The sequence below is a fragment of the Canis lupus genome, chromosome 10 (assembly GCF_003254725.2).
Source record: "Canis lupus dingo isolate Sandy chromosome 10, ASM325472v2, whole genome shotgun sequence".
Classification (NCBI taxonomy): domain Eukaryota; kingdom Metazoa; phylum Chordata; class Mammalia; order Carnivora; family Canidae; genus Canis; species Canis lupus.
In genome coordinates, this window is record NC_064252.1 from 29,406,382 (window position 1) to 29,434,037 (window position 27,656).

Sequence of the window (27,656 nt, forward strand, 5' to 3'; positions counted from 1 at the left end):
CCTGCCGATGGGTTGTTTGATGAAGGGGAAAGCAGGGTAGTGGAAGAGAGGCAGAGGCAGCTGCCAGACCCCCCCAGGTCCAGCCCCATGCGGATGGACGGTGAGCCTCGCTGTATGCACCAAATATGCTTCCAGAAATTTGTGCATAGCTCAAATTTGTGCAAATCCCATCTTAATTCCCTTCCACGTTCCCTCATCCCTATCAACTTCCTGTGGGAGTTTGTCTGCAAATATGGCCCACCCCCGAGTCCTCTCATTAAGAGGTGGAGTCCCGGATACACCATGACTCGCTTTGACCAACAGAATGTGGCGGAAGTGACATGGTGCCAGTTCCAGCCTGGGCCTCAAAGGACCCAGAAGCTTTCACTTTCGCTCTCCCCAAATCCAGCTACCGTGTGGTAAGGAAATCCAAGCCGTCCTACAGGAGGCAGAGACCAGGTGGAAAGGCCACATGGAGGGGGAACTGATGTGGCCCTTCTAGGACCTTCCAGCCATCAGCAGAATGTCTGCATGCGTGTCCGGCTGTGACCCTACCTCCCAGAGAAGCACAAGAAATCATAAAACCATTGTTATTTTAAGCCACCAAGTTTTAGGATGGTTGGTTATATAACAAAAAACAACGGAAATAGATCCATTTGCTTTGTTTCTGTCTTGTAACCGTCAATTTTGACCACGGTGTCTACAAGGATATACAGGCTCATAAAAGACCAGAACGAAAACTGGCTTGTTCTAGCAACATCCAGAGAGCCTCTGCCCCTAGCTCCATCTCCACACTCACTGCCCCCCCCCTCCCCACGAGTCCTGTGATCCCTCCAGCCCCTTCCTCCCGGGGGTCCTGGCTCATCACCGAGGCTAGGCAGACAGAGCGAGGTGCACCCGGCCAGGGGCCGGGCCAGTTCTAGCTCCTGCTCAGTCCCAGCTCGCTATGTGACCTTGGGTGAACGCCCAGCATCCTCATCGGGAAAGAGATGGTGATTGTATATCCTTGCAACCTCCACATGAAGGGTGTAGATGAGAAAGGAAAAGCCTTGGTAGGAGATTCTGTAACAGAGAAGTGCCAAACCACCACCTTTGCCCAAAAGGGCAAGGGGTTCCCTCCCTGTTCGTGCAAATGTCCAAGCAGAGGTCAGGGTGCCTTGGGGAGAACCTAAAAACCCAATGGTGGCTTGGAGTGATAGCTGCGAAGGCCTCTCCCAACAGATTCGAGGAACCTGAGCTCCAGAGCAACCGAAGGTCAGATGAAGTTAGAGATCCTGTTCAGGAGCCGTGAGGATGGGAAACTCGGGGAGGAGGGGCTCACACTCCTGGGCTGGGTTTTCTGGGGAGGTTTTCTGCAGGACGAGGGACTGAGTGGGGGACAGTGTAGGAAAGTGTTCCACGTGAAAACGTCTAGAAGTCCCAGGCGAAGGTTAGCTCTCAGGCAACCTAATGCTGGCCAAGACACTGAGCCTCCCTGGCCTCAGTTTCTGCATCTGTAAAGCAGGGATGCTGAGAGAATTAGAGACAACATATAAAGTCTACTGCGGTGCTTAGCACACATCAGGCCCTCAAGCACTGGTCATTTCTTGCCGCGTTTTGTCACCAGAATGGTGCTCACCCTCCTTCCTGGATCTCACCACCCACACCCAGGGAAGCCACCTGCTTGTCATTCTCTTGAAACCAGTCCCAGACCTGGTTTCTCTCTCTATTCTGCCTGACAAGCCCCCAGAATCACTTCTGGGTTGTTGGTTTTTTTTTTTTTTTTTCTTTCTCCTTTTCCCCTGGGGGCCTTTTAATTTCTTCCTCTGTATCATAAACACAAAACAAGTGTTTAAACGTCTGCCTCAAAGGCAATCTGGGAAGCAGAGCGACTCTTACATAAAGACCAGATGAAGCCCACGCTCGCCAGAAGGGCCATCTGGATGCTGGCTCTGCCACCCTTCCTTCTCGCCCTCCGCTTGGGAACCGCTGTGAGCACGTAATTAAGGACTGTGATGAGGAGCTGGAGAGAGCAGCCTGGTGGGGAGCCTCGTGCAGGTTAACTGCCCAGTTGCCCTGGCCTTGGGTGGCCACTGCTGCAAGCCAGGCTCCCCCTCCCTTCCCTTCCACCTCCCAGCGCCACGGTCCTCCCCCACTGGGGTCCTGGCAGCAGAGGAGGAGCCCTGCTGGCAAAGAAGCTGCAGGAGAGTGGGGCCACCGCACAGAGACGGTGACTCCCCCAGACAGCCTGGGTGTGGATCTCAGCACCACTACTTCCCGCCTTTAACTGTAAGTACACTGCCGAGCCTCTCTGGGCCTCGGTTTCCCCATCTGCAAAATGGGGGATAATATTAATAGCCACTTAGCAGGTTGTCGCAAGTCACAGAGATCACGCCTGCAAAGAGCTTAGATTTAAAAAATATATATAATAAAAAAGGTTATCAGCATTAGGGAAAACTGAATGGCTGGGCTGGGCTGCGGCGGTGCCTGCCGGCAGCGGCCAACCTCAGCCTTCACGGCCACACATCCAGAGAAGATGGGAAGCGGCGTTAGGTTGCGTTGGGCACGGTGAGAACTCAGACTTTGACTAATCACATTAGATGACAAATCTTAACCCTTCACTAGCTTCTGGGCTCCCAGGTTCCTCTCAAATCGTTATATCAAATAAAACCAGTTTAAAAAACAAAATTAGCATTAAATTAGAAGTGTTAAAAATTGTTAGGCTGCCCTGGACCAGCACACACCACACCCCTAAGGGCAGAGAATGAGAGACCGTGAATGAGGGCCCTTAGGGGATTTGGCTTCTCCTTGTTGTGTCGTTAGCCAGCTGGGTGACCCTTCTCTGAACCACCTACCACCTGTCCCCTTTACCACCCAGGACTATGATGAGACCAACAGACCATGTTTTTATGGACGTGAGCAGGTTTCGGAAAACTGTAGCATGACATGCCAACCCCGGCTGGGTTCTATCAGTGATGATTTACTATTACTTAGTCACTGTTAACGTAACGCCAATTTGGATTTATGAAAACACGGTGCAGCCCCGGCGTGCGAGCACGCGGCAGGCACACGTATGCACACAGATGTGGGCACGGGCAAGCACACACAACGCGAGAGGGGTCCGCAGGGTGTTGGTGGGGGGCAGGTCTGCTGCGATGGCTAGGACACGGCCGCCCTGACCCTGCTGAGAGGCTGTAAAGGTTAGGGCGAGGACCCAGTGTCTGGAGCCACACAGCCTGCGTTCGAATCCCGACCCTGCCGCCAGCCAGCCGTGGGATCCTGGGAGAGTTACGTCCCATCTCTGTATGTCTGTGAACTAGGGCTAATAACATTCTTCAACTCAGGAGTAGCCCTCGGATCACGGCGTATGGCCATTTATACAGACGTCCGTCCGTCCTAGAACAGAGCCTGGCAAACGGTACGCGTTCCCTAAAGTGCTCTGTCAGCGATGACCGGTATCATTACCTTCCCTTGGTCCCGAGCTCCTGGGCTTCATTTAGTCCACATGATGATCCCATGAGAGGTGCTGTCACTACCCCCTCCACCAGATGGGAAAACGGAAGCTCATGCCATATGCCCAAGGTGACCCAGCTTGAAAATGGCAGTGCCAGCCCTCGAGTCCCGCTCTGCATACTGGGAAGCCTGCACTCCTAACCGCTGTGATGCTCTGTCCCCCACCCTGGTAAACACACCCCTGCAGCCCTGCATCCCAGCCCCCGGGGGGCAGAGGCCCAGATGCAGCAGGTACATGACTCAGAGTCACAGAGCTGCTTAAAGCCAGAACTCCAAGATCTGGCTGCAATGCCCCCAGGCTCGCTTCGCACCGCGGCACACCCTCTGACCATCGAGGCTGGCACGGGGTACCTCGTGGACAGCGAGCTGCTGCCTGTCACTGGCCCCGGGCCGGCACAGGTGGGATGAGCATCTCCGGGGAGAATACAAAGGTTTGAGCCCATGCAGGTGACCTGTGTGCCCTCTTGCAGTCTGAGATTGGGCGACTGGATGACATGAGGGATGTGGAAGGTCTGGGGAAGGTGGAAACATGACATACGAGTGGCAGAGGGGAGCAAAGCACACTAGGGTTGCTCTTGCTGTCACCCCCCCCCCCCAGGGGGCTCCAGAAAGCCAGGTTCCTGCTGGTGGGGGAGCAAGACGTCCTGCATGCTGTCCTGTCCAGATCATTTCTTCCCTCCCTGCTTCTCTGCCGCCTGGGGTCCTCTCTGTCCCCCGCTGGGTTTCTGCCCTGCCCCCCCCCCCCACTGCCTCCAGCGAATGAGCCCAGCCCGCCAGCAACACTCAACCAAGATGAGTAATTAATCCTTCATCTTTCTTATCTGGTCCCCTCAGATTTTGTTACTTTTGGCCGAAGAATATTCAGAGACATGTGATAGCCAGAGTCAGTTACAAACTTGAACTGAATTTCTCTGCATAAAAATGTATGGCCTGCAAAGGTCATCTTACAAATGGGATGACAGGCGCAGCGCAGCGACCGCCACGTCAGCGTGATGGCTGTGCCAAGGTGCGTAACGGGGGCCACAGTAGATGATCTGAGAGTTATTTACTCATCTGTGTCAGGTATAAACCATCTCTTCTGGAATTGAGTTAAAAGTGCTCCCCAGGCATTTTAGACAAGATCCTGACACAAGGTAGAATAGATAATAATAGGAAGATACGCCAGCTCGAGGGTTTCTAAAATAGAGATTCGATGAATTGGAGGCGTCTGGAGAGATCCAGCTTTCAAGACATTATTTCTTTGTCTTTCTTTGTTTCTTTCTTTCTTGGTTTCTTTCTTTCTTACAGGAGCGAGGGTAGACTAGACTCTGCTCCAGGCCCTAAGAATACAAACAAGGTAGAAATAGACACTGGTGGACAACAGGGACACATCCCTGGCCTTCTGGAACTTTGGGTCCAGGGGAGGACAAGCAGGTGAGCAGGCAATAGCACAGAGTGTGCGGAGGGGCCCGTGTGCCCACCCTGCGTAAAACACTGGGGACACGGGCACTGCCCTGGAGAGGCTTGGAGTCAGCGTGACCAACAGCACATGGGGTCCAGGTGACAAAACCCAGCCCTGCGGGTACAGCCCTCAGCATGGCCAGGAACTGGGGTGCACCATCGAGGTGGGAAGGGAGACCCCTGTGGGAGAGGACAGCGTGAGCAAAGCCATGGAGGTGGACCCACACAGAGCATTTAAGAATGCTGGGGTGACTCTAGCAGAGTGTCTTCTGGGGAGCGGCAGGTGCAGGGAGGCCACCTCCAGCAGGTGCTTAGGGAGCGGGGTGAGGGTGGGGGTGGGTGGGGGCTTCTGAGCAGGGCGAGGCAGGGCAGAGCGGCAGTCAGCTGGGCTTCATGGGGACCGCTGGAGGGGCTGATTCCAGCTTGAGAAACGTAAGCCTGAGCAGGTGGAGGGCTCGCCCCTGCTCACCATCTGTTGAAGAAGGGGCACGTAAGTGCCACCTGGCTTCCTGCGGGGGCAGGGCGGGAGATAGCATCTGGGAGGCAGAGAGCGCTCCTCTGGGGGAAGATGCTTGAAGGGCCCTGATAATGATTTATTCAGCAGGAACAGACACCTGCAGCCGAGACAGCACTGGCCTCGGTCACTCTCCAGGCCTCGTTCTGGATACACACACGCCTGTCTCTTCGGGTGACCAGGGCATCGGGGTGTGGGAGACAGGCCAGCCCGGAGGCCTTAGCCGGGTGGTGGCGGTGGTAGGAGATGCATTCAGCTCACCTGGTTGCATAAGCCCTGCCTGCTGCAGGGGGTGGGGGATGCCTGCTGCAGGGGTGGGGGTGCCTGCTGCAGGGGTACTGGCGCCAGCACTCGTGGGAGTTCAGGAGAACCTTTACAACCTCCCGGCTGGGGCTCAGTAAAGCCTACCAGTTTCTATCAGTTCCCTGACACATTACAAACACTTAATAGGAGCTCATTTCCAAGGGGTACCTGCTAGCTCAGTCTGTAGAGCATGGGGCTCTTCCTCTCCAGATCATGAGTTCAAGCCCCATGTTGGGCGTGGAGCCTACATAAAAAAAAAAAAAAAAACAAAAAAAAAAACAAAAACAAAAAAAAATTTGGGAGTAAGAGTAGCTCATTTCCCCCACTGCTAGCCCATGGCCCTCGAATGGAATTGAAATTGCCCCTAGGATCTGTCTCTAAGCATCTCTTCCACATGCCACATGACAGCTTTTCCTCTGCTTGGAGACCAATTAGCCAATTGCCCATGAAACTCTTCTCCAGGCTGACCTTTGTCACCCTCCCCAGTGGGAACCCTCATTGATTGTCATTCATACATGTGCATTAGAGACCCTGCATGTGTCGAGCACTGGGCTGGGCACAAAAAACAGAGCCTGATCTCTTGGTTCCTCTTTCTCCAGCGGGTGGACTGGGGGGTCCCTGCCCCATTCCAATCACTGTAGGAACTTCTCCAGTTTTGGTATTTCCCTCTTAAAGCTGGAGCCAAGAAATCAGCCCAGCACCGCTTTGAGCCTCCATGGCTACCCTGGGAGGTGGGTGAGACAGCAGTTACCATCCCCTTGCAACAGATGAGGCACCTGAGGCCCAGAGAGGTGAAGTGCTTGCCTGAGGCCACACAGCAAATCTGAGGTTCACAAATTCACACATCTGGCTTCCGCCTAATTCCCTGGGTGATACTTTCCTTGGATTTGGGGGAGGAATGAGCAGGAGCTTTTCTGGGGAGGGGAGAAGGTGGGCACCACAGGACCCTGGCCTTCTTGGCATCTCTACCCTGCGATCTGTAGGACCTGTCTGGTGGAAGCAAAAATTACCACCTTCTATAAATCTTCCCTTGACTCTGAGACTCAGGGGGCACCTGATGTCCTCCTACCCCAGGTCTGAAAAACAAAGGCTAAAAAAAAAAATCCCTGAGAAGTTAAAATTAGTTTTCCACCTTTTTCTGCCCCAGAAAGAGCTAACAAATCACCTGGAAGGCTCCTTTCTGTTCTGGGAGCTAAGAGGGGTGCTGGCAGGGAGGGAGGGTGTTGGTGTTGGGACTTGGAGGGTTGTTTTTTCCCCCCCACCCCCATCTTCTGCTTCCACAGAGAAAGCAAAGCATTTTATTCTGTTTTAATATTTAAAGCCAAAGGAGAGTTGCTTCTGCCACAGGCCTGGTCCCTCTGATGAGAGAGTCAAGAGGGATTGGGGCTTCCGATGTGGTTCAGGTAGCCGGAACCCCGCAGGTCACATGCCCAGCAATTAAGGTCAGCTCCAGTTAGCAGCCGAGAACCAGAGGGACTGTGGGGAACGGCCCTGACCCAACTCCCTGGGGACTGTGAGCCCCTTCCTTCCTTGGGCCTCAGTCTCCTCATCTGTAAAGCAGGGCTCATACTACCAGCCCGAATCAGGTCAGGTGAGAAGGGAGACCCCACTTAATTTGATGCCTCCTCTGGGCATGGGACACCAGGCACAGGACAGGTGCATGGAGTCACGGCCCCATGTAACCACTCTATGAGGCTGCTGTCACTCGGCACGTCTTGTAGATATGGAGAAACTAAGGCATGGGGAAGCCAGCTGTGCAAGTATTCAAGCCTGAGTCTCAGCCACTATAGGTCCCAAGCTCTTTCCAGAGCCCACGCAATGGGGTTTTGCAAACCATTCTTTGCCTTTCAAATGTGAGTGACCATCAGTAGGATTGTTCCAGAGAAGCAAGCTGAGCTCCACGGCTGCCCTTCACCCTCAAGTCAGAGGCCCTGCAGCCGAGGCCACTGGGAGACCCCATCCCAGCTGCCACCTGCCCCTGTATCCCCCACCCCCAGGGCCAGCTCTCCTGCTCTGGAGCACCCTGCTCAGCGGGAGTGCTCCTTGCACACCTCCCCCACCCTTACACGCGGGAACTTCCCACAGAGACTGACAAAGGGAGCAGGGATGGCAGTTTCCATAGCAACGCTGGGTTTCTCATTCCCCGAACATAACATGCCAAACCCAGGGTGGAGAGGTACGTCCCCTCCCTCCGTAGAGAAGCTTCTCTCCACCCCCCCCCACCTTGCCTCTCCCATCCAGACCAGGAAGGTAGGGGGAGGGGCCCAGGGACCCTTGGCCCCACAAAGGCCACTAAGCTCCACCCCACGGATGACCTCACCCCACCAGGGGGTGCGGATGTCCTAAGAATGTGAAGGGGGAGCTGGGGAGAGACAGAAAGGAGGGCGTGGGGCCAAGACTTGGGCACAGCTCCATCTTGGGAGAGGACCAGGGGGTCACCACACAGGCTGCCTGGGACACCAGGATGATGCAGCCTGGGGCTTGGCCTGGGGGACCTGAGTGTCAGTCCATATCTTGGCACTGATTTGAGGTGTGGCCTCTGCTCTCTGGGCTTAAGCTCATTCATTTGGAAAATGGGAGAAAGAAAAGAACCCAGTCCCAGGACAGCGAGCTTGGTATCTCAGAGCAGGACGAACAATGCTCATTCTTACTGCTTCGTTATCATTACTGATGATGACATTGAAATCCAAACACCTCTCCCAGGCAGGGCACCTTCTGCAGCCCTCCATTCCACTCTGGGCTCTCACACGCCCCTATGAGAACCCTGGCTCCGCTACCTGTCGGTGGGTCGAACTGAATCAGAAGGGTGTGGGGGTGCCAAAGGGCCAGCATCTCACTGGCCCCTTTGCTCCTGCACCCCACCCCCTCCGAAGGTCCTTCCACAGTTTCTCCTGTTCAAATCCTCCCTGGTTAGGGAGGAGCCCCAACTCAAGGACTCCATCCCTATCCCTTGGGGAGACTTCTCAGCCCCCAGGGACCTTGCCCAATCCCTGAGTTCACCTTGTTCCTTGCTCCCCTTGCTCTAACTATATAGTACTGGGTGCACCTGTCCTTCCAAGGAACCACCATTCCACAGCTCTTTGGGGCTAACTGCAGTAACACTTGACCATGTCCTGGGTACTGTTCACTGCGCAGAGAATTAATACATAGAAAAGCACCCAGTACCCAATGGGTGTTCGATATGTCATTCTTATCATAGAAGCGTCACATACAATCTCCCTTAATCCCAACAATCACAGCAAATTGGTCCTGCTTTCATCCCCATCTCAACGATGAGGAAACTGAGACTCACAGAGGTTAAAGGATCTGCCTGAGGCCACAAAGCTAGAAAATCAGAGTCAGGATTTGAACCCAAAGCCCTTTACAGAAGCAACAAGGTGAAACAGCCTTCACAGGTGGTACCAAAATCTTTCTTGGGGACGCAATGACCTTTGTTCAAAAAAGACTTTGACAAGTCTCTCTGTTAACAGGTGTCACGTGAGCCCAAGAACCCAGAAAACCAAATCATAAGAGCTGGTGCTTCATTCAAGGACCGCTTTACAACGGATGCTTCTCTAAGTACTTTAAGAGTCAATTACTGGGGCACCTGGGTGGCTCAGTGGGTGAGCATCTGCCTTCGGCTCAGGGCATGATCCTGGGGTCCTGGGATCGAGTCCTGCATTGGGCTCCCCGCAGGGAGCCTGCTTCTCCCTCTGCCTGTGTCTCTGCCTCTCTGTGTGTCTCTCAGGAATAAATAAATAAAATCTTGAAAGAAAAAAAAAAAGAGACGATGACAAGTGGATCCTCCCAACAACTCTGAGGAAGGTAAGAGTCCTAGTTGCATTTTGCAGATGAAGGAACTAAGGGCGGGTTGTCACAAAACTCTTTCCAGAGGCAAGATGCAAACCCAGGCAGACTAACTCCAGTGCCCATGCTTTCAACCCCTTCGCCAACAGGCTAAACTGTTTTACAAAAGACGAGGAATGGAAAAGCCACGGTTTTTGTTCCTGGGAGGAGAGATACTGGACAGGTGATAGAGAGATGCCATCCAAGTGGGTCAAGACAGGCTAATGTGGCAGGTGGCCGAAAGGTCTTTTAAGAGCCTAGATGCCTCATGTGATTTTAAAGTTTTTTTTGCATTTCTGTGATGGAAACCCTGGCTTTCTGCCTGTTGCCTCCTCCCAGCAGATCTCCAGCAAAGCGTTCCACCCTAATGACGGCTTCATGTGAGTGCGGCAGGAGAGGGGAGAGGTTACGTGCACAGAGAAAATTATCTTTAGTGCTTTAGTAGGCACATTAGGGAAAGGGGGTGGGTATAAAAACCATGAGCAAAGTTTGCCTCTACCACACGCACACGCATGCCCTGCAGTGCAAGTTTCACCGGTCTGCTCCATCATATTTTATGGCCTTTTGCAATACTTAATTTGAAGAATGGTCAGAAATAAAGGAACAGGGACTCTGGAAGCCAAAGAGCAGGGGGAAGATTCGAGAGAAGCCTGGAGAGGTTTGGCAGGTGATAAAGCGTAGAGGCACACGGGAATGTTTGCAAGAACTGTCAAGGCGAAGAGTCTTGAGAAATGAAATTCTGACATCTGACTGAGTTCCTCTTCAGTTTGATCGGAAAGAGGAAAATAGGAACTGGAGTTATTTTTAAACTACCTTCGTTTGCTGGACCGTGCATCCTGGAAAAGACTCCACGAGAAGACCAGTCAGTACGGAACCCTGGCCTCTCACCAGGTGACAGTGGGAAGTAATGGAGGACCAAGGAGCTTCATGTCCCATCGGTTTGGGGTGAGACAAAGCCGAATACTAGGGACACGACAGCTGGGAGAGAGCAGTGATTTTGATGACAGGAGTCTACCTTTACCTCAAGTTTGCAGAAATTTTGTTTTCAACTTCCACGGGGCATGGGACTGGGGAGTTCATACTGGTATTTTTGTAGCTCTCAAGGGGTAGACGTAGGCAGGCTCCATCTGATATTTGAATTACATAGAAATAACTGACTACTAGAAAAAAATGCCAAGAAAATCTGAGGCCCCCATCCCTTCTCCTGCCAGCTAGACCCCCGTGAATAATCCAGACTAAAACACCAGGGTGCCTGGGTGGCTCAGGCGGTTACGCGTCTGCCTTGGGCTCAGGTCATGATCTCAGGGTCCTGGGATGGAGCCCTGCATCGGGGTCCCTGCCCGGTGGGAAGTCTGCTTCTCCCCCACTCATGTGCGCGCGCTCTCTCTCTCTCCCAAATAAATAAAATCCTTTTCTTAAAATAAATAAAATCTTAAAAAATAAGATGAACAACCGCCTCTGGCTGCCTCTGGCTACAGACTGCTAATCCGTTAGAGCACACCGTACCTATGACACAGGGGCTGTAATCAGCTCTACAGATGCTGAGTGATTTGAGGAAAACTTTACAGAGTTCATCTGGAATGCTATTTGGTTTCTCCTCCACTAATTTCTTCGGTTCTTTCCAATTCTAGCAAGTTTATAAACCGGACATCTCTAACCCGCGGAGATGCCCGACCAGCTGCCAAGGCAGCTTCTCCCATGACACCTGTTCCCAGCAGAGCCCAGAAAGGGATATCTCTAATCAGATAAACTGACAAAGGGGGCCCACATGGAACTGCCCCTGCTCTGGGGAGTCATCTTATCTGGACCCTCGATGTTTATGGAGTATTTTACTAGATGTGAGATACGGAGGGCAGGCGTCATGTCCTTGTCACTGTCTCTTTCCCTGGTGGCCTTTCCAGGGATGAGCCCCCGTGAAGCACTCCTGAATGACCACCATTTCCCTGGCTGCCCCAGCTAAAAACCTGCAGGTGGCCCTTGTCTCCAATCTGGCTCTTCCTTCCTCAGGTTCAAGTTGTCAGCAAACCCCACTGCCCCACTGGCTCTGTCCACCTAAATCCCCCCCAAATCTGTCCACTCGTCACCACCTCCGTTGCCTAGCCCCCTCCGGCCCTGGCCCAGCCACCACCATTTCTTTGCTGAGTGGCAGAACCTGGTCTCCCTGTCTCTGCCCTTGGCCCTCTGCACTCTATGCCCCTTACGGTGGCCAGGGCGCTCCTTTTAAAACAGAAATCAGATTGTGTCACAGTCTCCAGTGGCTCCCTTCCTCCATCAACTAAAACGTCCTTGCAGCCCCTCCGTGTGCCAGCCCCGCCCACTTTCTGCCCTCTTTTCTCCCTCTCTCCTCCTTGCTCCTTTCTTCCAGCCCTGCGGACGTCCCGGCTGGCCCCTGAACACACCAGACGTGTCCCTCTCCCCGGGCCTCTGTCCGTCTGTTCCCTCTGCCTGGAATGCTCTTCCCCTAGAAGTCTGCATGGCTCACATTCTTTTTGTTTGAGGTTCTGCAAACGTCACCTCTTTAAAAAGTTCTTTGCTGGCCATCGTTTCTAAAGTAGCCCCTCCCAGCATGCTGCACCAGCTATCCCTGCTTTATTCTTTTCCTCCCAGCACTTATCACTGCCTGTCACTTTGCTATTTCTTTTTTTAAGATTTTATTTATTTATGAGAGACAAACAGAGAGAGAGAGGCAGAGACACAGGCAGAGGGAGCAGCAGGTTCCATGCAGGGAGCCCAACATGCAACTCGATCCCGGGTCTCCAGGATCACACCCTGGGCCGAAGGCGGTGCTAAACCTCTGAGCCACCCAGGCTGCCCACTTGCTATGTTTCTAATTTGCTCTCTGACTTGCCATCCTCTCCCACTAGGATGTTAGCTGATGTCAGGGGCTTTGGTTTCTCCACTGCCAACTCCTCAGTGCCTAGTCCTTGACATACAGTAGCTGTTCTGTGATTATTTGTCCAATGAGTGAATGAACCATGTGTTGAAATGAAGACATACGTTAAGTACCCAGTGTTTACATTACTGACAGGGAAGAGACCTCATGGTCAGGCTAGTGTGGTTGCTGGGAGGACGATGTGGTCCCTAGACCAGCAGTACCAGCATCGCTTGGAAGCTTGTTAGAAATGTAGATTCACGAGCCCCACCTCACACCTACAGAATCCGAAGCCATGGGGTGGGCACAGCAATCGGCTCTGACAAGCCCTCCCGCTGAGTCCGATGCACACTCACGTTTGAGAAGCACTCTGTAGTAGGACTCCGGAACCAAGTGTTCAATTTACACCACATAGTTCAGGGTATTTGCTTCGAACTCGACTGGTGAAATTATTTTGTTTGTAGGCGCTCATTCCCATCCCAAATGCCAGTGCAGAAATGACTCTCAGCATGACAAACAACATGTGGACCGAAGACCAAACCAGAGCATGTGTGGAATCGTGTGAAGTAAGCTGGTGTGTTCTTTGACACTCAGAACAGTTGTTCTTACTTAAGAACAACGTAAGTTATTTTATTTTTATATTTTACTTAAATATAAAAATATCATAGGGGCGTCTAGGTGGCTCAGTTGGTTAAGCATCTGCCTTCGGCTCAGGTCATGATCTTGGATCCTGGATCCAGCGCCACATCGGGCTCCCTGCTCAGCGGGGTGTCTGCTTCTCCCTCTGCCCCTCCCCCCCAACTGCTCATGTTCTCTCTCTCTCTGTTTCAAATAAATAAATAAATAAATAAATAAATAAATAAATAAATAAAATCTTTAAAAAATAAGGACACCTGGGTGGCTCAGTGGGTGAACATCTGCCTTCAGCTCAGGGTGTGATCCTGGGATCCTGGGATCAAGTCCCACATCAAGCTCTCTGCATGGAGCCTGTTTCTCCCTCTGCCTGTGTCTCTGCCTCTCTCTGTGTGTCTCTCATGAATAATTAAAATTAAAAAAAAACACTTTTAAAAATATCTTTAAAAAGTAATAAAACAAAAATATCATAAAACTGCACAGAATGTTCAGATTTGTCCTTGGAAGTAAAATAAATGTTCCTTTTTATTATATGTGGAGGTGACAGCAGGCATCCCCAGTGGAGTTGCAACATTGAACCCTATGGGCAAAAAAGAAGGCAGAGAGAGATCGAGACAGAGGAGGAGAAAGATCGCAATTCCTGACAATTCTTCCCTACGTCACTTAACAAGCGTAGGTCTCAGGTCACTGGTCCTCTGTCCCCACCCCAACCCCAGGGCACACTTAGAAATACGTGAGGACATCTGTGTTGTCCCATGATGGGGTGCTACTGGTAAATATTGGGTGGGAGCAGCTGGACTGAAAGCCCCACAACTGCAGCAAAGAGCTGCGCACCCCATAAGCCACAGCCCCTTCTGCAACCAAGAACCTCCCCCCAGGTAAGTGAGCATCCCCCACTCCAACCACCACCACCAACCTCTGCACCTCCGCTCCTGCACACCCTTCCAGGGTTTCAAGACCCATGTTTTCCAGCGACCCTACACACACAGCAGCTCCTACCTCTGGGCAGGGGTGAAGGATGGGCATCAGAGCCAGCGCTGGAAGGGAAACAGGCCGTGCTGCACTGATGGGAGGCGGTCTGTGTGCCTGCCATGCGGCAGCCCAAAGAAATGGGGTGGGGGGTGACTTGACTATTCCCAAGTCTGACCTTTGGCTGAGCTTATTAGCTGAGCAAGTTACCTGGGAAGGGAGGCTCACCCAGCCTGCTCCCCCTACCTACGGTGCATACTCTCCAGAGCGCCCCTTCTAGTTCTGCAAGAGGACAGCACGAAGGCCAGGAAGGAGGGCCACTCGGGAGCCACCTGCCACACTCAGACGTGGTGACTCTGGGTGAGTCACTGCCACTCTTGGTTGATTGACCCAAGAAAATGGGAATAAAATGGGAATAATGGCAGAGCCTATTTCAGCAGATTATTGTGGATTAAATGGATTCATACTCATAAAGCATCATGTATGTCTAGCACTGTATAAGTCTTTGCTGTCATGATAAGGATTTGACACGGTCCCACCCTGCTGTTATTAACTCAAGAGGAGGGGAACACATGGAGACCCCCTGAACCCGGGCAGACCTAGAAGAAACCCAAGGGTTGGCTACAACCCTTGGGCTTCCCCACACCCCTTCCTCGGAGAAGGGCAGTCCCCTACTTTCCATCAGCACACTCAGGGTGCCGCCAGCTGAGGGGTGTGCATTTGCGGCCCAGCCACCTGGAGCCATAAGGGAGAATTCTCCAGTTATTGTGGCTTTTTTAACATCAGCCACTGAACACAGAAACACGGGAGCCATATTTAAGGTGTGAAGGGAGGAAAAAATCAGTCCCCACCTTCTCTTCCTGACTCCACCCCACTGCTCTGGTGCTCGTCATGTTAAAACCAAAAGGATCTTAAAAAGCACTCAGCTTGGGGATCCCTGGGTGGCGCAGCGGTTTGGCGCCTGCCTTTGGCCCAGGGCGCGATCCTGGAGACCCAGGATCGAATCCCACGTCGGGCTCCCGGTGCATGGAGCCTGCTTCTCCCTCTGCCTATGTCTCTGCCTCTCTCTCTCTCTCTCTCTCTCTCTCTGACTATCATAAATAAATAAAAAAAAAATTTAAAAAAAAAAAAAAAAAAAAAAAAAAAAAAAAAAGCACTCAGCTTAACCCAACCCCCAACCCCAAGCCCCATGGTCTGAACACAGTTTTCATTCAGGGTTGTCAGTCTGTTTCATTCAAACTTCATCAAGGCAGACAATGGAAGGGCCTACTATGCGCCAGGCCATAAGCTGGGTGCCCTCTACATATGTGATCCCCTATGATCCCTACAGCAAACCTGCAGCTCCACTTAATGGACAGGAATCTGGGGACATAGGAAAACGTTATTATACCCATTTTACAGAATGAATGACAATCAAGGAGACTGACCTGTCAAAAGGCAGATAGGTGGGAACTAGGAGATCTAACCTCCAAACCCAATTTGGTCTGACCACACAGCTCATGTTCTTTCCCTTTCACTAGGCTGCTTCCCAAAGTTGCCTCCAAGGAAAACATGGTAGTGAACAAGGACAATCCTGAGAAAGGGAGTGAGTACCTGGCAAAGGCTCTACTGATGGAAGCCTACCTTCCTCAGGAACTGGGTGCAGCCGAGAATACTAGAGCTCTAATTTCAGTTGTTTAAACCACATGGGGCTGACATGACACCTCCATGAGGTCTTCAGAGACTCAAGAACCTTGGGTTTTTCTGCTCTGCCATCCTCGGTGTGTGGCTTATACCCTCAGGGTCAAATCATGGCCCTGGATGGCAGCTGGAGATCCAGTCATCACAACTATGTTCCAAGCAAGAAGGAGAAGGAAGAAGGAAAAGACAAGAAGGCTGTTCTCTTCCTAAGGATACTTCTGAGCAGTTCCACTCAAAAAACAAATGTTTTGGGGGAGCTTGGGTGGCTCAGTGGTTTAGCACTGCCTTTAGACCAGGGCCTGATCCTGGGACCTGGGATCGAGTTCCACATTGGGCTCCCTGCACAGAGCCTGCTTCTCCCTCTGCCTGTGTCTCTGCCTCTCTGTCTCTCTCTCAATCTCTCTCTCTCTCTCTCTCTCTCTCTCTCTCTCTCTCTGTCTCTCATGAATAAATAAATAAAATACTTTAAAAAATGTTTTTTCTACATCTCCTTGGCCACCCAACTTCTCTGGAAAAATGTATTCCTTTAACTGGGCACATTGTGTCCAGGGTGGATCAATGCTCTGTTATTGGTCCACCCAATAGGACGGAAGAGAGGATGAGTGTCGGGTATATACCTGGTAGTCTCCTCCACCCCAGTTGGAGTCTTTCTGCCACTTATGACCTGATCCAGTCTACCCCCCAAGGAGCTCCCAAGCCCTCCCCAATATTTATGCAAATTTCTGGAGAATGTACAGTCTCATGGCCACCTCCGGCTTCTGTTTCTGCTGAGTGAATTACATTTCCTATTCGCCTCCTTGTCCTGTGTGTTCTGTCTCTGTCTTGGGTCAATTCAACTGGGAAGCCCAACCCCTTACCCTGCGTTTTGTGCTTGCACATTCACGTATGCACACAAATCCATTCTTGCAGGGCATTCCTGTGTGTGACAGGCTATGCTTGAGATCGAAGTGGATGAACTAAGAGGTTACATCCCAGCAAGAGTTTGAAACAACTCTTTTCCTGTATCCGCCCACCTAAGGGGCAGTGGTTCAAATGGAATGTTGGACATTCGTGTGCTTCAAAGGCTTTGGCCCTGGCCATTCTGCCCATTGCAAGGGGCTTTGTCTAGCCCTCTTTCTGGTTTCGTAGAAGCAGCATCTGAGAAACAAGCAACCTTGTGCAAATGACCTGTTGAGGGAGCACCTAGAGGAGGACTTGTAGGGGAGGGAGGGAAGCAGATGGGGGAGAAGAGGTGGCCCCGAGGTGTGGGTTCAGTGGAGGCTTCGCACACCCGGCCCCTGGGGAGCCCTGGAGAGGAGGGCACCACAGATTTACCATGCTTTGAGCTGGGGGTCGAGGGGTGGCTTTTAGACCTCTGCCTTGGTCATTCTTCGGCTGAGGGCAGGCGGGGTGGCCTCCCGGGCTTCTGTGGGTGGGAGGTAGTTCTCAGCTTAAGGGTAAGTCAGCATCCACAGCCCGGTGAACCAGTCCTGCAAAGGGGGTCTGTGCAGGTCACCAACAGTGTCTATGACATTGTACCTTCTCTGTGGCTCTAGAAACAAAATCCTCCTCCTTTATTTAGGCCAGAGGATTTAAACTCCCCCCACCCTTCCCTGGTTGCCCACTCCTAAACACGCTTTTCCAAACTTATCAACGTGCTCAGCAAAATGCAAGCAAGATTCAGCCCCGAATTTAGAAGCAAATGGGGTTTCAAATAGCAGCTCTGTTTCCCCAGCTCGCTGGTAAATACCTTGCAGGCTTGATTCTGGGTCTCAGGCCAAATACACTCATCACACCCAGGCTTGCAGCCACTGGAGGCTTTTTGTTTTTATGGCAAAATTTGATGATTTCCCTAATCAGCCCACTGGCCCGACCTGCTGGGTCAGTGGGATTTGCCACCGCCACGTGCCCGGCTCCCCAGCCTGGTTCCGCCAGCAGATGATGCCAAACCCCCTGAACAAATTGTGTCATCCTGAGCTGTTCAAGTTTATTTCCACTAAAAATACGCCCTGAAACTGGGGCACGATGAAGGATTGCTGACAAATGAGGAAGAGGGATGAGTAAAGACTCAGGCCGTCTGACTCCTCAGAGTCACCTCCAAACACTCACCACTGAGCTGAGCCTGGCCCCCCGACACTCATCTCCATGAGTGGTAAAAGCTCAGCAATCCTGTGTGGCTCGGAGGGCTTGTGAGTCCCTGTTAGTAGATGCCCCAGATGTAATGCAACCCCTCATTTTACTAAGAAGAGAGAACCAGAGAGCGAGAAGGGGGTGACTTTGCCCTGAGCCAAATGGCTAATTAGGGGTGGAGGAGGGCCTGGGGCCCACGCTCTCGGCTGGCTCCCAGGTCAATGCTCCTCTCCTATACCTCGTGTCTGCGATTCCTATGGCAATATCCCAAGGCACAGGCATTGCAGAGAGGTCAGTGAGGGCATCAGTAACAAATGCTTTCAGTTTCAAGTTAAAGAAAATCAAGGTCAATGGCCCCTCAGCTGTCAGTCAGGACATTAGTGTTTACTTAACAAATAAGTAAAGTTAAGGGGGTAGTCCAAGGGTGTTGGGCCCCTGCCTCAGCCATGTCAACAAGGATCCAGGCTCTCCGCCCTGCCATTCTGAGCATTTCGACTTCGGCCTCAAGCTTATTGCCTCACATCATAAAATGGTTGCCACAGCTCAGGATATCAAGTCCTTACAAATAGCATCTAAAGCTAGAAGGAGCTCCCAATACAAATTTTAAAAAAACAAAAAATAAATCTTAAGAGGCTGTCACAAAAATACTAAGTCAAAAGGATATGTGCACCCTATGTTTACTGCAGCATTATTTACAGAGAAATATTATTTGTCAGAGAAAGACAAATACTGTATGATGTCACTTGTATGTACAGTTTAAGAAACAAAACACATGAGCAAAGGGAAAAAAGAGAGAGAAGCAAACCAAGAAACAGGCTCTTAACTATAGAGAACAGACCGATGGTCACCAGAGGGCAGGTGGCGATGGGTGAAACAGGTGCTGGGAATTCAAGAGTGCACTTACCGTGATGAGCGCCTGATGATGTATGGAAGTGTTGAATCACTGTATGGGACGCCTGAAACTAATAAAACATGGTATGTTAGAGGTACTGGAATTAAAATGAAAAGCTTTTGAAATTTTTTAAAAATTAAAACTAATTTAAAAAAAAGGTTTGCCTTCTCTAGGGGTAGCCCTCTCTTCTAGAGCTAGAGGGAGGAAAACCCTCTCTCTACATCTCATTGGCCAGAACCAGGTCCATGTGCACCCCTCCACCAATCACTGGCAAAGGGGGATGAGCGCATCAGGCTTGGTTTGGACCAGGACTCACCCCGAGGCTGGCCACGCTCTAGTGCCAACACAGCCAGGCCTGTCTCTGTAGTCCTTCATCAATAAAATGGGGATATTTCATAGCCACCACACAGGATTAGAGTGAGTGAAAACACTGATATGAGACAGGAACGCTATTCTTGCAATCCTGAGAAGGAAAAAGTCTGTAAAAATAGACCTTTGATCATTAGAGAGATACCTTCCATGAAGAGATGAGCTACAAGATGTTGCTAAGAGACATTTGTACTTAACAGACAAAGCTCCTTCAGTAGAAGAAATCCAAGGAGGGAACTCCCAGAATCACACAGAAACATCGGAGCTGAAGGGAAGATGAGAATGATTTGAAGGGCTGGGAAGGTGGGGGGAGCACGGGGGAGTGGAAATGTGGCTCCATTCGTGGGCTGCACCTGCAGCCCTGGCTGTGTGCGCTGGTGCTCAAGGATAGCAGAGCCAGAGACTGTGCCCTCCATGTGCGTGAAGGGATGAAGAGTCACCCCCACCCCTCACTCTTTTTAAAAATAGCAAAAGATGGGGCACCTGGGTGGCTCAGTCTGCTAAGCGTCAGACTCTTGATTTCAGCTCAGGTCATGATCTCAGGGTCGTGGGATCGAGCCCCTGCATTGGGCTCCATGCTGGGTGTGGATTCTCTCTCCCTCTCCCTCTGCCCATCGCCCTGCTCTCTCTCTCACTCTCTCTCAATAAATAAATAAGTACATAATTACATAAAAATAAAAATAGTGTCAAGTTTCCCATTGTATGGATGTACTATAATTTGCTTACTTGGTCTCTCATCGATGGATATTCAGGTTGCCTCCAAACTTCGGAGAGATTTCTCACAGTGCAACAGTGATCATCTTATCTGCCTGTGGACAGCCATTTGGTGGCTTCCCACTTCTCTGAGGATAAAATACCAAGTCCAGGAAGCCTCAGGCTCAGGCCCGGTCTGTATGACTCCCCTGCCCCACCCCTGCTCCGAAAATCTCTCCTTCCCACTCAGAGGAGTAGACCCCCAGGCCTCCTGCAGTTTCTTGGCTCGTCTGCCCACCTTTCGGGCTGCTCCTTTCGCCTGGAATGTCGCCCCCTCTTCACCTGGTGAACCCCTTCATCCTATAGATCTTGGCCTGAAAACTTCCTCCTCTGGGAAGCCTCCCGTGGTAAACAGTGTTTATCGTAGGCTGCCGTCTGCGTGAAACAAACACAGCAAGAGAATAAATATGTGCACGTCTACATATGCATCTACACACAGAACACCCTGGAAGCATTTGTAAGAAACAGGCACTTGAATTGTCTTCCGAGAGGGAAGCTGGGTGGCTGGAGGAAGCAGGGCAAGGAGACTTTTCTCTGCACATCCTTTTGTACCTTTTACATTTTGAACCACGTGTTTCTTGATTTGGGTAGAGAGCTCTATCGATGGATAAATAGAGCAAAACTCGGTGAATTAAGTGGCTCCTCCGGCTGCTGTGGAAAACGGGCTGATGGGCCAAGAGTAGACGTCAGCAGGTCAGTGAATCATCGTCTGGGAGCTGGGAACTGGGCTCTGCAGGTGCAGAGAAGGGGATGGAGTCAAAAGACACGCACAAACCAAAACGAGAATTCTTTTTACAGCCCATCCTGCTCCGATTCTGTCAGGGTTCAAATGCAGGAAGAGGCTCTGGGACAGGAGAGATCGTCCCCTGGGGAGCCCTCCTCCATCACTCTTTTGTCTAAAAGCTGTTCGTTTTGTACCTGGTGGCAGAAGTGGAGTCTGAGAAGGAGAACCTTGGGATCTGAGCATAGCGAGCAAGGGCTGGTGTAAGAGGGGAGGACCATTCTGGAAGCCCCTTTCTCTCTGGCACCTTTTCCTCGCTGGTCACCCTCCTCTGCAGAATTCTGATGTCAGATACACAGGGGATGCACCTGCCCATAGTTCTAGGCAGACACATGGCTCACTGGCATCCCCCATGGCAACCCCACCTCACCCTGCCTCCAGTGATCACCTCCTACCCGCTAGTTCCCAGAAAACATCTCCTCCTGGTGCAAGAATCTAATCCCTTGGCTTATGGTTTTGGGGGAGTGTTTGTTTGAATGGAACAGTTGACTTTTTGGTTAAAATGCAAATGTCCTTGAGAGAGACAGCATGGGAAGCTATAATTCACTCAACGAAAGTACAAAGCAACCCTCGTAAATCCGAGAGTCACATGGTCACAGACAAAGGAACACGGTTCACTTACCAAAAGGCGATTCCAGTTTGGCCGTTTGTTATAAAGTTAAACATAGACTCCCCGTCTGACCCAACAATCCCACACTCAGGTATTTATGTAAGAGAAATGGCACCGTGTCTCCACACAAAGACTTTTATGTGGATGTTCATAGCAGCTTTATTCGTAACAACCAAACACTGAAAACAACCCAAGTGTCCATCAAGTGGCAAATGGATCAATAAATTCTGCCCTATGGTGGAATCCACAGGCAATCCACAGGATTACTCGGCAATAATGTGTCCCAGGAACACATGTGTCCCAGGAGCACATCGGGACACACACGGCAACACAGAGTGGAGGTCAAACGCCACAGGTTAAGTGAAAGGCTAATCACAGCACGATTACCTGCCTGGGACATTCTGGAAGAAACAAAACTGTATGGACGTGGCCGGGAATCAAACCTTTTGTTCAAATTAGGGCTTTCCAGGGGCCGGCAGTAGGAAGAGGGGCTGACTGTAAAGAGGCGAGAGAGAAATTTGAAGGGAGTGGAAATGTTCTAGCTCTGGACGGTCACGGTGATTAGGTGCCTTTTCCCGGAGAGGCCTCCTAACAGCACTGGGCGCCCAGGAGGCTCTCAGGAGGTGCCTTGGGGCCCGCGGGGGTGGAGGCGGGGGTGGGGGAGGTGCCGGGTGGGCGCAGCTCCAGGCCCATCTCCCCCAGAGCACTCACACCGCCCTCCTGCTTAACCCGAGGGAAACTGCATTCCACTTAGCGAGACAGCACTTTGGAATGCACTGGATCCTATATATTCCTTGAAAGTCCCTTTCAGGCCTGACATTTGTCACCGTAGGTATAAGGGACCTAACAGTTATAATTGATCCTAATTTAATCCTTTGATGTCACCTTCACAGCAGCCCTGAGAAGTGGTGAGGACACAGGTGCTCCCGGAAGACACCTGACTTGCCCAGCTCACAGCCAGTGAGGAACCGCCCAGCCACACCCCACTATCCATGGGCTTTTTAGGACAATCCATAGTAGCATCCCGAATGCAAAGTGACATAAGAGAGGTGCTCATTAAGCCCCCCCCCCCCAGAGGGGGGGAGGACAGTGAGTGGGACAGGTGATTTCTCCTTGGAAGAAAAGACCCTTGAAGGCTGGACAGGAAGCCTACCAGGAGGGGGTCAGGTGTGAGCAAAACACAGGAGAGGGAAAGACAAGTGAGGCCTGCGGAGAGGGAGGGTGGGGAAGGTCCCCTGGTAGAGGAGGGACGAGGGTCCGAGGAGGATGTTGGGGATCCGCAGAGGGGAAAGGGGAAGAAAGCACCAGGTCTCTAACCGCCAGGCGATCTGCAGGATGCAGGGCTGACGGAGGGAAGACAGGGTTTACCTTCTTCCCACGTTTGCCAGGAGCAACGGCCCCAGCCCACGAGGGAGGAAGAATGAATGGTCCACGAATGAGTTAAATCAATATTTATTCCCCACCATTCAGTCCTAGGGTCTGTGCCAGATGCTTTCACTGATCTAACTTTCTTAATTTTCATAATAAGCCTGTCGAATAAACGTTATTATTCCTAAACTCTCACTTGGCAAACATACAGCATGCTTATTACGTGCCCGGCCCCCTGCTAAGCCCCGCCGATGAGCAAGAGGGTGGAACGAGAAGGCGTAAGGCCCAGCGCTCGGATCACGAATCCGCATTGCACCCGCGCTGGGTCAGTGGCGAGGTCACGTCTCGGGGCCTCAGACTCCGCATCTGTAAAATGGACACGAGAGCAGCACCTGCCCCGGGACTACGGAACCTCGGGGCGTGGCCGAGGGCGTGGCCTGATGTCACGTGAGGCCCCGGTCGCAGCTGATTGGAGGAGAGGGCGCCGCCCCCCACGGCGCGCCAGCCCATTGGCCGGGGCGTCGGGCGGCGAGTGGGGCTCCACCGCCCCGCCAGGCTTCACCGCCCCACCGAGGCTGCGAGCGCAGGTGCGTGCCGCCAGGTCCCGGCTTTTGAGTCGTGCCTCCGTTGGGCTAGAGAAGTGAAGTGAACCTCCTGTTCATCCAGCACTGCTCAGCTTGCCGTGCACTTTCACATCCGACGGCCCCACCCCACCTGCGAGCTGGGGGGCGGGCGGATGCGCACCTCATTCTACTGGTGAGATCACAGGCTCGCAGGGCGACGGGACTAGGGGTCCCAGAGCCCGCCCCGCTCCGGGTCTGAGCTCTGCCCGTTACATCTGGCTGCGAGCTTCAGCTGCTTCCCCGGGTGTTCGAGAGAAAATCATGTGCACTTTGTAGTTTGGTAAAAATAAAAAAATAAAAATAAAAAAACATATATATTATCGTCAGCTCTGAGATGCATTCGGGGTTGGAAATGTGGTACATTTTGTTCCAGCCTTTATTTAGTACGTGGTTCAGATCCAGGCCCTGTGTACAAAACAGCCAGGACGGTGGCTCAATTTTCATTGCCAATGAAGAGCCGGCGCCGGATGAGTAATTCCAAAAAATGGGCAGCCCCTGAGCCCTGCCAGCTTCCCTCTGGGACGTCTTTTTCAGCCCATTTAGTATTTTAGAATTCCTTAAAATAATTCTGCTGTGGATATTTCTCAGTGTCGGTGGGGGGGAGTTGGGGTTCTGATCTAAACAGCTAAACTTGGCTTTTAAGCCCCACAAATTGGCAGCTCCTTCCTTTTAGCCTCAGATGGAGTGATCCAATGTGCTGCGCAGACTCCAGCTAGCATCACTTGTGCGTTATTTGCTCAATGTTTATGGAGCACCTAGTTCAGAGTGAAATATATGCATTAATTAAGTAATCATGCATGTAAATATAAAACTGCAAATTGTGGAAAAGTCCAGAGTGGGAAAAAAATCTGGTTATAACCACAAGGCCTGGCTTAGTTTGGGGGTGGGTGTGTTGGAGAAGGCTGCTCTGAAGAAGGGATGGCCTTGTTGAGATCTGACACCCACAGCCCCACATCCCTCCCCACCCCTACCTGGTTCTATCTCTAAAGAGGTGACATCCCTGCCCCCACACCCACTCTATCGCTTATGGCCATTGGGGCTACATCCTAAACATGCCTCTAATCCGCCCAGCTTGGCCCAGGTCTCCGCACATCAGGGCCACCACAACGGCCTGCCCCTCTCCCTCTGCCTCTGGCCCTCACTGTCTTTGCCCTGCACTGGCCGGAGTGCTCAGGGCCCCATTGATGCCTATGGCTGCATCATCCCCCCACTTAAACCCTTTGGTGGCTCCCATCACCACCTACCACACACTGCCCTGATTTCACAACCCGGCACCACCTGGCTACAACCTCCCTGCCAGCCTTCTCTCTGGCCTCTGGAACCCTAACTTTAGCCACAAGGGCTCACTCGCAGCTTCCATCATGTCCCACAGTCTCCTTGGAGGCCAAGACTTTACACTTGCTCCTCCATTCTCAGGGATGCTCTTTCTCTCTCTGCACCCCTCCCCTCGGGACTCAAGCCAGGGGTTACCTTCTCTGGACACCCAGCCTGGGTCTGGCACCTCCTCTATGCTCCCACCGAGCCCCAGACCCTTCAAAATACCACCTGCAATAAGTTGTCATCACCTGAATACCCGTCAGTCTTCCAACCAGACTGATGTGCCTGAGAGTAGGACCGTGGCCTCCACTATCGCCACAGTGGTCAGTGCAAAACTCAGGTGGCAGTGTAGTGGTCAGCAAAGGAAGCATAGGTGGAGGGAGGGACAGCTGACAACTGGTGGATAGATGGGTGGATGGACCCACGGCGTAACGGAAGGAGGTTGTGCATAAGTAGGCAATGAGAGAGATGCATCGTGGGAAGCAGTGTGGGCATAGTGGGAAAGGCCGTGTGCTTGCACTGGAATCCCAGCTTTCCCTCCTACTAATAGTGTGACCTTGAGCAAGTGTTTTAACTCCTCCATGCCTCAGTATTTTCCATTTGTAAAATGGGTATGATAATACGAATACCACCCTCACATGGTTGCCATGAGAATTAAATAAGTTGCTATAGCACCTTGAGGAGGTCCATGCTGAGGGCCTCGGCCCTGAAGAGCTTGGACCCAGGGTGGGAAAGGCAGGTGGAGGCGGTCGGCATAGGCATGTCCTGGGGCAGCCAGAGAGAACAGGGGCTGGGGAACAGGGACCTCGGCGGAGGATGAGACCACCAAATACCAAACAAGAGCAGCAGAAAGTAAAGAAGGTGCATGCTGAGCACTTTTCTACAAGAATGCAAGGTAGAGATTCTGGTCTCCGTTCAGCGGGAGGCAGAGTGACTAGCCCGGGTTATGTGGTCAGTGAGGAGCAGAGCTGGAGTTTGAACCCAGGTCCGTCCGGCTGCAAAGTGTCTGCCCCTCCACCACATTGCCACCCCCATGGAAGGCGGCATCCACTACTGGGTGCTGTCATCTGGGACCGACTGGGCCAGCCGTGGTCCCTGGGATGTGGCTCTTCCTTCTCCCAGGATGCCTGGACGGGAAGGGGCCTCTCTGGGAAGGAGGAAAGAAGGGAAGCATTTGCCTTGAAGATCAGGAGGTGACCTGATCTTCAGTGCACAGGGTTTCTGCGCTGGGAGCCACCTGAGAGGTAGTACCAGAGCCAGCGCAATGGAGAAGGTGTGGAAACCAGATCCAGACCTTGGCAGGTAAAGCCTGTAACGGCCTTGAGCAGAATCTCCTGGGAAGATCCAGTAGCTCCTTGCCGCAGATAAGGGGCATGGGGTGGAATCAGGTATAGGCTGACTGGGCCGGGCCAGCGTGGGAAACCCGCCAGCTCCTCCTCATCGACGCAGGTGGAAAGTAAGCTGAGGGGGGAGCAGGTGACCTGGCTGAGCCCCCACCCCCCCAGATCTGCTTTAATGTGCAGGACTGTGGGCAAGAGGCAGGAACATACCTCTGCTGGGGACCTGATCCACCTGAGGCACTGTGCACACACTTGCATAGACGCCACCCCACGTTACCCCCGCGACAACCCTCACTATCAGCCCCTCTCCCAGATGGGAAAACCAAAGCTCTGAGAGACGAGTAACTTGCCCAAGGTCCCACTCCCAGCAAGCTGAAGAACCAATCCAAACCCAGATCTGTTGTCCTCAAAGTAGGTGCCACTACCAGCGCTCAGCGTGTCCCTCCCTCTCTCTGGGTCTCAGTGTCTCCATCTACACAATGATGGTGTTTGGTGACACGATCTCTAGGGCTTGTCCTGGTTCAGAGCACACTCCCAGCATCAGATCCATTTGCTTTTTCGTTCTAGGGTCAGAAACACAGCACCTGCTCCATGCAGGCGCCATGCCGACCACTGAGGAGAAGAAGCCAAGAAGGCGTGGTCCCTCGAGGAGGGTACAGGCTGTGGCGGACAGACAGGTATAGGGACGATCTCAGTACTGCAAGCTGAGTGCTCCTGTGCACACTGAGTCTTCCCGGGTACCGAGCCCAGGGCCAGGACCCAAGGGGAGATGGTGAAGACATGAAAGCCAACCCAAGGGGCTTGTCTCCATGATGGGAGCTCACTGGGCATGCTGCATTGCCGACCCCCAAGAATGAGGCTGGTCCCCCATGTGCGCTGTCCTTCATCATGCACCCAGCCCTCTTGCTTGGGCCCGTGAGCTTGCTGGGGAAGGGATCCTTTATTAGACTCATCTTCTACACGGACAAAATGAGGTGTAGAGGAGATAAGTGGCTGATCCAAAGTCTCAGAGCTTCGGAGGAACAGGAAGATATAGGCCTATCTATGGCCTGTCTCCTTCTACATCCCTCCTGATCCCTTAAAACTCAGAGATCTGAAAACACACCAATATGCAGTGTCCTCTAATCAAAGCTGGCAGGCTCAACCACAGAGCAGACGCAACAGGCTTCTTGAAGATGGTGGGAACTCAGTCTGGATCCCAAGAATGGGGTGACCATTGGCCAGAGAAGAGCAGGCATCCCAGGCAGATAAATCACATGTGCAAAGGCCCGGGGGCAGAGTGAGCTCCTGAGCAGTTTGGAGCACAGTACACCTGGAACAGAGCGGAGCTGAGGTGGGGAGCTCCCCTGGGGATGGGGCTGGGGACAGGGGAGGGGGTGCCTTGGCTCTCAGGGGCTTGAAGGCCAGGCTGCATTTACAGAAGATCAGACCTGGGGCGGTTGCAGGGGAGCCGTGTGGGTGGTATACAGGACCCCTCATCCACTCACTCCAGAACAGAGGATTTGGCTGACCTCACCATTTGCTGTGAGCGATAACTTCTCCTTTCTGAGCTCGTTGTTCCCTCCCGAAAGGATAGGAATCTCAAAAGTCCATGAAGTTCTGACATTTATGACTTGGGGTTGGAATGACCTTTCCTCAGCACCAGTACCAAGGAGCGTGTGGGTGCTGGCCCCGGCTGGGACTGAGCGCATGGCCAGGGGAAGGCCAGCGTCGGGGGCAGGGAGGGCCCTGCCCGATGGCCCTGGACCCCCGCGGAGGAGGGGACTGGGAGTCCAGAGGAAGGTAGA

General features: G+C 52.3%; 1 long non-coding RNA gene across 5 annotated transcripts; it reads left to right on the forward strand.

The window, feature by feature from the left end:
* The first annotated feature begins 1,711 nt into the window (after window positions 1-1,711).
* LOC112668757 (uncharacterized) lies at window positions 1,712-16,132 on the forward strand. Of its 5 annotated transcripts, none has more exons than XR_007413760.1 (6): window positions 1,712-2,247; window positions 3,303-3,376; window positions 4,306-4,477; window positions 4,759-4,884; window positions 9,199-13,045; window positions 15,548-16,132. It is a non-coding gene; the product is annotated as an uncharacterized LOC112668757 (long non-coding RNA). The 5 variants fall into 5 exon arrangements; XR_007413761.1 differs by lacking the exon at window positions 4,759-4,884 and having other exon boundaries at window positions 1,713-2,247; window positions 9,199-9,532; window positions 9,664-13,045; XR_004803377.2 differs by lacking the exon at window positions 4,759-4,884 and having other exon boundaries at window positions 1,731-2,247; window positions 9,199-9,532; window positions 12,890-13,045.
* Window positions 16,133-27,656: the final 11,524 nt, after the last annotated feature.